Consider the following 10,927-nt stretch of genomic DNA (forward strand, 5'->3'; position numbering starts at 1 on the left):
GCCACCTGGGCATTTCCACCTTGGAAAAACAGCTCTCCCAAAGACTGTGTGTAGACAGCTTTGAATGACAGCTTGCCAACAGGTTTGTTTCAAACATCAAAAATTGTGCCTCTCCACAGTATGGCAGCAATTTCAATGTGCAGAAATAAATCAATTTGTCTGTCAAAGCTTTCTGAGATTCTGAGCTGGCTTGCAGAGACCGAGTAAGCCCATTCCTGAATTAAACTGGGCTTTCTTTCAAAAATGTCTTTACTTTATGGATTACATTTTCAATGAAAACCATCCCAAAAGACTAGCTTAACACTGAGAACTGTTTCACACAACTTGTTTGAGTCTCACAGAGGCATAACCAAATGTTCAGTTATAAAACCAAACCGATCATAAAGGGATTTGTGGGATACCATACTGAGTAGTTTCATAAAATTTTTGAAAGTGGCCTATTAAGAACTTTTAAAAATATGGTGGTAATGAAATTTAATTTACATGAAGATAGGTGCCACATTTACATACACTCTAAAAATGGTTGGGTTAAAAACAACCCAATTGGCAACCCAGCGCTGGGTAAATATTGGACAGAACACATGCTGGGTTAAAGTAACCCAACACGCTGGGTAACACATTTTAACCCAGCAGGTTGGGTTGTTGAAAAAACCCAACGTGTAGTCATTTTAACCACTTATGAGATTAATATTCTGGGTTTGGGTTATTCTTGCTGGGTTATTTTTATCATGTGCTTTATTGTAAATCAAGACCATTGTGAACACCAAATAAATGTTTATTTGACTTCAAAATAACTACAAACTCTTAAATTTTTACAGTTGGCAGTTGCAAAATCATTTAAAGGACTGCTGCTTACTGACATCAAGTATAAATATATTTATTAAATATCAGAAATTATGCACATTGAAGTAACAATGTAACAGGTTAAATCAATTTGTTTGAATTTATGACAGAATTTGTATATAAGTATATACAATATATAAATGAAATACTGAAATGTACATAAACAAAACTGCAGCAGTGTAAGAAAATAAACAATGTAATTGTTAAATTAAAAGTAAAATCATTTACAGATGTGTAAAGTTTTTTACAGAACAGATGTTCCAAGTTTCAGAGTATGGAATGTATTTGACTAAAAATACTTCATTTATTAAAGTTACTCCTCACGAACAAAGATGTACAAAGGAACCGAACAGCAGAGGATTCATCCATTTGGAAAATGACAGACTACAGTAGATGCACATTGCCTGGGGTATTTATTTTCAAGCACGTAAAATGCCTTTAAACCATAGACTGAAAAAAAATATGAAAGTAGTGTCCGTGATGTCACCCATTGATTGTGAAGAGCATTTTTGAAGCCTAAAGTAGGCGGTGCGTGCCGTCGCCATCTTGGCCAAATTGCAGTTTAAGTCACTTCCGTATTGGCTCCATCAGAGAGACTGATTGCATGTTTCCCATGGCCAGGAAATAAAGGAAAGGATTTCGAGGATTCTGTCCAGAGAAGAACTTCCACCACATTTGTTGCAACCTACAAAAGAGGAAAAAACTTTTAGTGGTCTGAACTAAATGATCAGATTTAAGTGTTCAGAAAACCATGTGGGCCAAGTGAATTATACATTTTATAAAAATTATAAGACTTTCTTTTGCATCCCTGGCCGCATTACCACCACGTGTGAGATTTTTTTCCCCAAAAATGCAATGGCCTGTCGTCGGTTTGCATACGACTTTGGTGTTACACTCCTTTAACTGTTGTGCCAACAACAACGGCTGCAAACCACACAGACTGACAAATAGGATGATCTGACTATAAAGAATAAAGTGCTGCAGAATAAAATGCAGCAGATAATTAAGACATTCCCAATACATTTTAAATAGGAGTTATTAAATGTTATACTTACTGGCTGAAGTTGTATGAAGGTCTTGCTAGCCTCATTAATGGATGGACATAAAAACTCTGCACTCTCTAGACAAAAAGAATGGGAAAACAACATCACATCTGATCTCTGCTAAAAACATAACATCTCTGATACAGTATCAGCCACAGATCAGAGGGTTGGTCAATATAAATTTGAAATCACAGGAGACAACCCAAGAATATTATAAAATTAATATAAAATAGTAACTAAATACGACTCAATAACACATCTTCATTCATATAACACATATAAATGTTTGTTAAACTGTACACGCAGTGACACGCAGTGTCTTGGTGACAAATGCATTTATGCATTCAAGTTCATGTCCAAACACTGACATTATTGTTTCATTTTAAAAGAGAGGACCAAGCAATATACATATTAGACACCGGTTCTTGGAAACGCTGTTTCGTTTTCATTTATCGACGCGTTACCCGCCGTACCGACTGTGAAGTGAATGTGCTGCTTGTCCCTGCCTCTCAGTGACAGAGTAGACGCCGCGGCTCCGCAATTCTCCGCCGCCGGTTAAGTTAACTTGTGCTCGCGCCTCGCGGTCTGTCTTTCCATATCGAATGACAAGAAAGCAACTCGTTTGTCATCAACTTTAATTTAATAGTGTCGCTATTGCTAAGCTGGGAAAACTATGCGCGTGTGTGACACAAAAAGCCGAAACGTTGCGGAGGTCGGCTCGGTACCGGTTTTGACTCGCTTTGTTAAAGGCTTACAGAAATTGTCATGAGTTAACGTAATCAACCGTATGATGGGGATTTTGTAACATCGATTTTATTAATTTTATTAATATGCCATATTAAACATCTTAGAACGATTATTCGAGTCAATTTTTGTAAATGGCGATCTGAGGTAACAGTCGTCATTCCTCTAAATTACACCCGTCGTCTTAGTCTGTATAAATTAACACGTTGCTGTCTCGCAAAATGTTATAATCTTGTTTATATTCATGAAATGTTTACAAAAACATATAAACTTACCTTGAAACAACTGCTTCCAGTGACTCTGTCCTTTCAAGACGACCGTTGCTGAGCACATTCAAACATCAAAGGCGCGAAGCACGTGAGCCTCTTCAAACAACCCAGTATAATAACCCAGCAGTTTTAACCCAACAACCAGAAAACTGAAACTACCCAAAAAGTGTTTAAAATGTTAAAAATTAACCCAGCAAAACAACCCAACAGACTCAACCCAGCATTTTGGGTTAAAAAATAACCCAGCCATTTTTAGAGTGTACTTACTTATTTGTTATTTTCTAAACAAAGAGCCCATCATTTGTTGTTCCTTTATCTGTAATCAAGCATTCGATCCCAGCGATCACACAAACTGATTCAAATATGAAGCTTGAATACATTGTACATTGCTCTGGATAAAAGCGTCTGCCAAACACATAAACATAAATGTACTTGTGTAATACAAGAGGCAAAATGAAAGTCCCATGTGCAGGTTTTAAGTTACCTACTACAGTAATACGCTCAACCTGATTTTGCCAAGTGGTTGATGTCCTCAGAGCAACATATTGTGTTGACCCAAGGACAAAATTTTTCTAAATAAAACCTAAACCCACCCCAAACCCCAACCCTAACCATAACCAAACCCTAAAATCAGAGGGACATGATAAGTGAAAAACAATGGTCTAGAAACAGCTAACCCTCGTTGTAAGCTTAAAAAAAAAACTGTAAACTTATTTCTGAAATCTGATTGGTTGATTGAAATGTTGTCCCAGGGTAATGTTGGCCTGAGGACATCAACCTCTTGGCAAAATCAGGAAAGCCTAACATTAAGTGCTGTTTGGTACCACCTTAGTAATGCAAGAATTTATTAAAGGTCCACTGAGTAGATTTTTAGTGGCATCTAGTGGTGAGATTGTGAATTGCAACCAACGGCTCATTCCGCTGCTCACCCCTCCGTTCCGAAACACATTGAGAAGCTACGGTAGCCACCACAGGACAAACATGTCATTGTCTGATACAACAGTGACGAAATGCACTCTGTAGAAACATGGTGCTGTGAAATGGTGACATCCATGTAAGGGGCCCCCGCTGTGTATGTAGGCAATGGCTTTTAAACTGGGGGACATGAGATTTTTGCAATTAAAAAAAAAAATACATTAATTCTATAAAATCTGTCCAATTAAACCTCTAGCGCTACTAACCAAAAAATCTACATTGCGACTTTAAATTATACAATGAATCTGAAATGAAAAACTGTAATTTGTTTAGAAATATTGTGGTATTTTTTTTACAAATGACTTTTTGTGCCCTCATAATATTTAATCAAAAACGCAAGTGGGTGATTCTCCTGAAATTAGACTTATGAGGTGTCATGAACATTTTGATAAGAAAAGTAAATGCAAAGTAAGAGTTTTAAAATAAGAAGCATACGGGTGATTCTCACGAAACCATTGAAACACCACGGCACTAATGATTTTAGCTATAAAATGTGTAATATAGTAATATTAAAAAGCATCAGAATTAACACAACAATACTGTGTTCTACCTTGCACAATGTGTGATTTTAACATAAGAATTTATAATTTGTCAATTTTATCTCATTTTCTGCTGAAATTCTCATTACCGCAATGTGTCCGGCTGTGTTTGAACATGCGTTATGTTGTAATTTAATCAAATTAACACAAAAAATATTTAGAAAAAAAATAAATGGATGTTTTGCTAGACTACTTTAGATGACAGAAAAAATATTTACTGAATATTCATGTATAATAATAATGAAGAAAAATTGGAAAAATGATGTGTCCATGCCTGATGTTCTCATCCTCCGCAACACTTTTTGAGAACAGTTTAAGCACACATACAGAATTTTAATAAACTTTGATTTTGAGTGACCAAGCACATGGACCAGTTACTTCAAGATGGCTACCAGGTAAGATCATTTTTTTACAGTTAATTTGAAATATTGTCTTGTCAGAATGCTTACACGACATTTTGATTATCATTACCGCAACAGATGCTTATTAAATGTTAATTGAATTAATAGAAGCATAATACTTTGATTTTAAATGCATGTGCAGAATCTCCAAATTATGTTCTTTCAGGTTTGTCATGTCATTTTAAAAATATGTCAGTGTTGATGTTTTCTGACTGTTGCGGTAATGAGATTTTTTAGGACTAATTTTTTAAATTATGTTACAAAAAGTGTTAAATGATAAGTAAAAGTGTTTAAATTAATGTTCCCATTTACTCCAGACTTTGTTTTTCAATGTCTGGTGGGAAAAAAGTAAATTTAAGCAATTTTTACATTTTCATGCTTGACATTTTTAAAACCAAGTTTTCGTGAGAATCACCCATACAGTTAAAAACATCTCTTCATGTACTATTTTGCACATGATTTCAAATGACATCATACAAACCAATTTTTTTTTCACATTTTAGGGGAAAATTGTCATTACTGCAACGTGTCTATGACTGGATTTGGGTTATTTGACATGGAAATATATATAAAAATCATAAAAAAATCGAAATGTCGTATTTGGTGATCATTGGTAAATGAAGTTATAATAATAAGGAATATAAATGTGTCCAAGACCAATTTTCTCATCCTCCGCAACAATTTTCAATCATTGTATAAGCCGTCAAGGAACTTACATTCAAAAAAAAATATTTGTTGGAAGGGACATAATTGACTGTGACACTCAAGATGGCTACCAGGTAAGCAGTTCTTATGTTTTCTCTCCAGATAAGAGTTGAAATTTTGTTTGTCATAGTACCTAGACAACTTTTTAGTTCTCATTACCGAAACATGAGTTTGTAAATGCATATATTTAATGTAATGTCATGTTGCGGTAATGATAATTTTTATGATGATAATCTAAAAAATTAATAATTTTATAGGAAATATTTTTTTAATCCTCCAAAAATAATGGTTATAGTAAGTTCAGACCTTAATCAAATCTCCTCTCCTCCTTGAAACGATTTCTCTTTATTTCCGGTCATATGGTATGGCAGGTGGGCGGGGTCTGGGAAAAGATCACGGCAATTTGCAAATAGCAACATGACCCAACTTCAAATTATCCAATCAGTTCTCGATGGACGAATTTAAGTCCAGCCCTAAATTTCTTCATTTCAAAAGTCATTTCACTCAGATATATGTCACCATGGGGAAAATAAGACAATCGCTACTTTAAGTTTCATGGTGACTTTAATTTGTTTGTTTAATTTAAATTTATGTTTGAGATTCTTTTATGTCATGAATTTTGTTCAGGGGCACGAAGGCATGAACCCTAAACGGGGGGTGGTGGCGCATGCCGAAAAGTTTGAGGACTCTAAGGTAATGAAGACATAACAGTTCATTATATGTCTTTTTACACCCCTGACAACATTGTTATGTATATTATTTTGCATTTCTGTCAAGAGATCTGTCTAAAAGTATCACAATGCACATTTAAGTATGTCCAGGAAAGAATTAGAAAGTCATTAACATCCACATTATTTTTTAAAACTACTCATAAGCTTACATCTGAATACAACTTATAATTCAAAAACACAGTTGTGGGACTAAACACAAATCACTTATGCTTTATTAGCCCAGAATGATCAGGATTTATTTTCCAGCCAAAACCAACCTGCCAGAAACCCTCGACCCAAAGCATCTAAAAATGAAAAGTGAGTCTCATCGTAAGCTTGAGTTTGTCTTAAATATACAAGCTTTAGATGGTTGGTGCCATTGGAGATCACAGTGCAGAACAACAGGCTAAAACTGTGGACCATTAATGGGCCTTTAGACCGGAGCTGTGTTCTGCTGGGCTTCGTCTCTAGTTTTAATGCTTTTGTTTTATTAGGAATGTGAATATGGTTATGACATAACATCATACAGTTTAGTGCTTTGGATTCTGACAGTTCCTTTAATGTTGTGGACTTATTTTGACAGTGGATGAAGTTTATCAACCAATATAAAATGTTTGGGAAGGTTATTGTTTGGAAACATTGCAGAGATGAAAACTGCTCCTAGTGGACCCTTGTTTTCTACAAACGCAGATACAATTTAACCAGCTCTCTGAAGAAATTACTTAGTACCAATGGCAATTAGATCAGTATAAGCTTAAAGAAAATGTAAGAAAACACACAGAGATGTTCTGTGCAGTTGTTAGTACATTGCTATATGGTTGTTAGGGAGGTATGGATGGTTGTTAGGGTGCTGTTTAAAATAAAGAACAAAACTTCTGATTCTCTGGTTTATACACATGAATACTTCCTCACTGTCAGTCTATGGGATTAAAGGCTGGGTTCATGATTTCTGAAAGCCAATGTTGACATTTGAAATCACCTAATCAAACACGCCCCTACCCCAATAGAATCTGGACCTTCTTTTAATAGACCCGCCCCACACATACGCAGCCCAGGCAATGATGTCGGTTAGTAGACACGCATCTTACTGCTGATTGGCTACAAGTGTGTTTCGGTAGTCGGCCTGACTTTTCCAAAGCCTTTTTCAGATATCGTGCACTCCGTCTTTAATCAAATTTTTATAATCTACAAAACGAAAAGTCAGATAACTGAAAAGTATATATACCCCAATATTACCCCCCATTAAGGCCCGATTCCATTTCTGTCCCTTACCCCTACACTTTCTTTGTTTAGCGTGTTCACATGAAGGGCTAGGGATGTCCCAATTCTCTTTTAGTTGGAGGGATTAGGGAATGGGCCAAACAGCCCTCCAAACAAAGATTTTTCAGGACCTCACTTCAAACAAAGGGGTTAGAAATTTTCCAACATGGCTGCTCATGCGAGTTTAATTAAAGTCTTTTTTGCCTTAATAAAGTTTTCAATGACAAATAATAATTTGTTTTATGTTACATTCATTTTGTGTTCATATTTACACTCATGCGCAAAAAAAATGTCGTAAAAAAAATCAAACGCTTGCTAACATATCCCACAATACTTGCACAATAGTAACGTTACAGCAAAATAAACATCTAACCTCCAAAGTGTGAATGCGTCCCAGTTCCCTTGTCTGATATATAAATATGAGAACATGAATAAAACAACAATATCTTAAATATTTCATATTGACCATAATTATTTCATTAACGTTTTTACTAAACAAACAATACAGAAATCTCAAGTTTGCATTTTATTCCTCATCCAGTGGTACATTTAATACAAATATAAGCCAATAATTCTGAATCATATGTAAAAGAATTTGCAAAGTTTCTATTCTTTAAGTGTCAGATAAATAGTATATGCTTTGTTTTGCATAGATCAAAGAGATACATCACAGGCTTGCTTGCTCGGCCAGAATCGCCTCGAGGTCGTCAAATGTGCACATGCTGTGCACCCACCTCGCGAAATGAGGTCTCGCGCATCCAACGCGCACAACCGCACACTCCACGTTGACATATTTTCACCAATGCGCTCATAAGTAATTCTCGCAAAATTAGACTTATGAGGTGTCATTAACATTTTTGATAAAAAAAGTAAATGCATAGTAAGAGTATCAAAATAAGAAGCATACAGTTACAAACATCTCTTCATGTACTATTTTGCACATGATTTCAAATGACATCATACAAACCAATTTCGATTTTTTTCACATTTAAGGGGAACATTTTCATTACCGCAACGTGTCCATGACTGGATTTGGGTTCTTTGACATGGAAATATTTATAATTAAAAAATCTAAAAAATCAAAAGCTTCGGTGCATTTTATACTATAAACATTTACATAATAGAAACGTGCTATTTGGTGATCATTGGGAAATGTAGAGACAATAATAAGGAATATAAATGTGTCTCATCCTCCGCAACAAATTTCAATCATTGTTTAAGCCCTAGAGGAACTAATTTTTTTTTTTAAATTGTTGGAAGGAACATAATTTACTGTGAAACTCAAGATGGCTACCAGGGAAGCAGTTCTTATTTTTTCTCTCCAGATAAAAGTTTAAATTTTGTTTGTCATAGTACCTAGACAACTGTTTAGTTCTCATTACCGAAACATGAGTTTAATGTAATATCATGTTGCGGTAATGATATTTTTTTTATAATGATAATCTAAATGTAAATAATTCTATAGGAAATATTTTTGAAATCCTCTAAAAATAATGGTTATAGTAAGTTCAGACCTTAATCTTATATGTGCAAAAAAATTGGCTTCAATGGCTTTTTAAAAAAATCTGATGCTGGACACCTTTCAAGTCTGGAGTATAAACCAAGAATTTTAAAGAAAATAGTGGATGACTTTGATATAAGAAAAAGAGGATACAGAGTATGTGTATACCTGTACAACCCAACGCACGGTTCTTGCAAGAGTCTATTCTCACAAGATCGTACACATCACCTGCTACGCTACTCTCTGGTACCATTATAAAGCTTGGAAGAGCAAGGACATTTTTTATCTCTCTCTTATTGCGTTCATCTAAAAAAAATAATCATGAACATCGATGATAAATTGAGGGTGATTTTATTTATATGCTGAAGTATCGCTTTAACCTTTAAGTACAGTGTTATTACAGAGTAAACCCAAGTAATCAATACACGTTAAGTAAATGCACATGTAAGCATTTGTGCAATCCTCTTCTTCATGTTTCCGATCAGAGCGACACAAACATCCCAACATTCACAAGATGCATCTACACAATAACTCTACCTCACACACACATAGCAACGGATGGTCAAATGTAAGAGTTACACTTGGGGCTGTAGTTCACTTTATAATGAGACTCCAGCATCCCTGAGTCCAGAGCTTTGTTAATAACCCCATAGTGTTTCACATCTCTGATCTCACCTCCAGCAGCACACAGAGAAGAAACACTTCTCTATACAATATAATGAAAACCTGTGTGTGTCCCTGCTGTGATCCTGTAATTATACAACACTGGATCACACACAAAAAGTTGCTGGGGGACAGATACACATAAACCATCTGCCCTGTTGTCTACCCATACATTCACATATACTTAATGTTAGTGTGGGTAGCTCTGTACTAGTGTTGTGGTTCTCGAGACCGGTTTCAGTCTCAAGACCGGTCTCAAGACCACTTTTTTAAGGTCTTGGTCTTTTCTACTCGGTCTCGTCTCGGTCTCAGACAAAAAGGACTCGGAATTTTATTTCAAGACCGGTCAAGACCACAACTGATGGCACAGTGCAACCCAGTCTCACCCCATGTCGTCAATATTTGACGACACTTGACCATTCGTCATATGTTGACGCGAAGGGTATACCTTTCGCATCATTTTTTGACGAACTGGGGACTTCAATACTATTACGTCCGTTGCATTCTCTTTCCTATTTTCTTACCATTTCCGCGTCGGTTTAGGGTTAGATTTACATAATGACATCCCTACCCAAACCTAACTCTAACCCCAACGCCAGGTGACAACTGTTTCATTTCGCGTACCTAACTCTAACCCCAACGCCAGGTGACAACTGTTTAATTTCGCGTAGACTGTTTAATTTTGCGTAATCTAACCCTAAACCGACTCGAAAATGGTAAGAAAATAGGAAAGAGAATGCAACGGACGTAATAGTATTGAAGTCCCCAGTTCGTCAAAAAATGACTCGAAAGGTATACCCTTCGCGTCAACATATGACGAATGGTCAAGTGTCGTCAAATATTGACGACATGGGGTGAGACTGTGTTACAACGTGCAAAAAAATTATTTTCAAGAAAAAAATTCTTAATATTTTTGTCTTGTTTTCAGTAAAAATATCTAAAAATTCTTAAATTAAGATGCTTTTTCTTGATGAACAAAATGACCCAAGAAAATAAGTCTAGTTTTTAGAGCAAAAATATCAAATTTAAGTGATTTTGTGCATAAAACAAGCAAAAAAATCTGCCAATGGGGTAAGCTAATTTTTCTTGAATTTTGTTTTCAAGAAAAGGGTTCATGATTTTTTTGCTTACCCCATTGGCTTAAGTGCTATAATTGGGTCCCCAGTGCTTGTATCAACCTAGAAAATGTGAAAAAGATCAACCAAGTAACTTAGTTTTGGTAAACCATTCTCTGCAAGCATGTAAAAAAATACCTCATTGAAATTTGGCTCCCC

At 35.6% G+C, this 10,927-nt stretch overlaps 1 long non-coding RNA gene across 1 annotated transcript; it reads right to left on the bottom strand.

The window, feature by feature from the left end:
* Positions 1-509: 509 nt before the first annotated feature.
* LOC135773844 (uncharacterized) lies at positions 510-3,155 on the bottom strand. The gene is made up of 3 exons (XR_010543587.2): positions 2,906-3,155; positions 1,899-1,963; positions 510-1,528 (listed from the first exon to the last, which is right to left on the bottom strand). It is a non-coding gene; the product is annotated as an uncharacterized lncRNA (long non-coding RNA).
* Between the last annotated feature and the right edge of the window lie 7,772 nt (positions 3,156-10,927).

Source organism: Paramisgurnus dabryanus, chromosome 9, assembly GCF_030506205.2.
Source record: "Paramisgurnus dabryanus chromosome 9, PD_genome_1.1, whole genome shotgun sequence".
Lineage (NCBI taxonomy): Eukaryota > Metazoa > Chordata > Actinopteri > Cypriniformes > Cobitidae > Paramisgurnus > Paramisgurnus dabryanus.